This window comes from Eptatretus burgeri, chromosome 14 (assembly GCF_056783735.1).
Source record: "Eptatretus burgeri isolate ZD-2024b chromosome 14, Ebu_testis_v1, whole genome shotgun sequence".
Lineage (NCBI taxonomy): Eukaryota > Metazoa > Chordata > Myxini > Myxiniformes > Myxinidae > Eptatretus > Eptatretus burgeri.
Window position 1 is genome coordinate 56,522,495 of NC_140974.1, and position 2,500 is coordinate 56,524,994.

The following is a 2,500-nucleotide window of genomic DNA, read 5'->3' on the forward strand; positions in this document are numbered from 1 at the left end:
CACACGCACACACACACACACACACACGCGCGCACACACACACACACACACACACACACACACACACACACACACACACACACACACACACACACACACACACACACACACACACACACACACACAAACACACACACACACACACACACACACACACACACAAACACACACACACAAACACACACAAACACACACACACACACACGCACACACACGCATACGCACACACACACACACACACACACACACAAACAGACACACACACACACATGCCTTTGTGTGTCATGAAGTAGGAATGTCATCAAAAATAGGAATGACGTCATAAAAATTGATATGACGTCATGGTGATGTATCATATGTGCGGTAATTCGTCTCTGCTCATGCCCTGTTCGATTCCCGCAAACAGAATTCAAAAAGCTTGCCGAGTTTCGGAGATAATTTTTAGGCGATTTCCATTGGCGGAGATATTTTGACGTCATAACTCTTTTCTGGGAGGAATTTTCAAATTTGGAGATGGTTACTGTCTGCGCAGGGAATTTTTACATATATATTCCAAGTTTCAGGAAGTTTCGATGAAAACTGAAGGTTGTGAAACAAAAAAGTCCACAAGCAGAAGATGAATAACAACAACATGAGTCAGACTTCGAGATCCTCCACGAGGATTCAAAAACACCTGTGAAGGGGAAACATCGAAGCAGGAGCATTGAAATCACAATTGCATGAGGTGGGGACCAATAAATAAAAGTGCAGGCTCCTGTGAGATTCGAACTCACGACCCCTGGTTTACAAGACCAGTGCTCTGACCTCTGAGCTAAGGAGCCACCTGGGATTGGCAATGATATCACTGATGATCCTGCTGCCTACCTGGTTTGTACTCACGACCCCTGGTTTACAAGACCAGTGCTCTCACCCCTGAGCGAAAGAGCCACCTGGGATGGGTGATGATATCACTGATGATCCTGCTGCCGACCTGGTTTGAACTCACGACCCCTGGTTTACAACACCAGTGCTCTCACCCCTGAGCTCAGGAGCCACCTGAGTGGCTTCAAGGTCGTTGTGTGCACGAACCTTCATCACATTCCTGACTCCACATACAAAGACGACTGAGTCTCCACCAGCACTGCTTGCAAAACTCACCCCACCATCTCCACTGCCTGGACCCACTCCATTCTCACAACTGCCAAAACGACCCCCACTCTCACGACTTCCTGCACTCACCCGACTTCATGACTCTCTCAACAATGGCAAGTGAGCAAGGTGGACAATTGGACAGGTTTCAAAACACCCAAAGGGTCTGTAACCTCACTCTTACACGAGCCTCGATGTTGTATGTACACCTACAAATGGTAAACAAGTTAATTTGGGTGAAATCAAAATTAAGACCAACTAGAACTGCCACTTTATAACTGCTGGCAGTGATGACCGGGTACCCAGAAGTGTCCGCCTTTGACACAACTGATACAACATGAGACTTAAATCATCGTCGCAAAGTTTTGCATTGATAGGATAAGCGGTGCCAGAGAAAACATTATTTAATGGTGATACAAACACAGGCCTGCTTCGAGACGGCGCGGAACAGACGAGTTCCGAACCGGGCAGCACAAAACGTTCAATTTCGTTATTACTGGCTTCCAGATTCAAATAATTAATTAATTCTGGCTGCCAAACCGCGTGGCCGATCAGGTTGAAATTTTAAACTTTTGTTTCGCATGTCGCCTAAATTATAAATCTGAAGTTTCGCATATATAGAAGCAGTGGTTCCAGAGTAAACATTAATTAATATTTATCCTTCAATCTAAGATGGCGGCCAAACTATGTGACTTGTGACCTCATAATTTTTACCATGTATGCAGATATCAGGAAGGATGACAGACGCAAATTTTCGCTTCGATAGGTTAAGCAGTTCCAGAGAAAACATTATTTAATATTTTTCTTAAATTCAACATGGCTGGCAAACCATGTGACCTATCAATTAGAAATTAACAAACTTGTATTCCCTACTCATGTGCAATAGGGGAGTGAAGTTTCCCCTTGATCAGATCAGGTGTTCTGGAGAAGAAGATGTTTGAAGGTTTTAAGGTAAATTCAAGCTGGCCGCCAAACCATGTGACCAATCAAGAACAAATTAACAAACTTGAGAAAGGACCTCATGCGGAATATATGTGTGAAGTTTCGTCTTAATCTGTCTTGCCCTTCTGGAGAAGAAGATTTTTAAAATTTATTCATTTTCAATCCAAGATGGCTGCCGAACCATGTGACCTATGACATCATAAATTTAAATTCTGCTTTCCATCGTCGACCCTAACAAGTTTGTGAAGTTTCGTAAATCGGATAAGTTGTATTTTTCTATCCAAGATGGCCGCCAAACCATGTGACTTCTGAGGTAAAATATTTTTTCCCTGTATGCAGACTTGATGTGAGAAGGCAGTTGCAAATTTTCGCTTCGATGGCTTAAGGAATTCCAGAGAAAACATTATTTAATATTTTCTTAAATCCAACA

At 43.2% G+C, this 2,500-nt stretch overlaps 1 non-coding gene across 1 annotated transcript; it reads right to left on the reverse strand.

The window, feature by feature from the left end:
* Positions 1-748: 748 nt before the first annotated feature.
* On the reverse strand, positions 749-821 carry TRNAT-UGU (transfer RNA threonine (anticodon UGU)). The gene has a single exon. It is a non-coding gene; the product is annotated as a tRNA-Thr (tRNA).
* Positions 822-2,500: the final 1,679 nt, after the last annotated feature.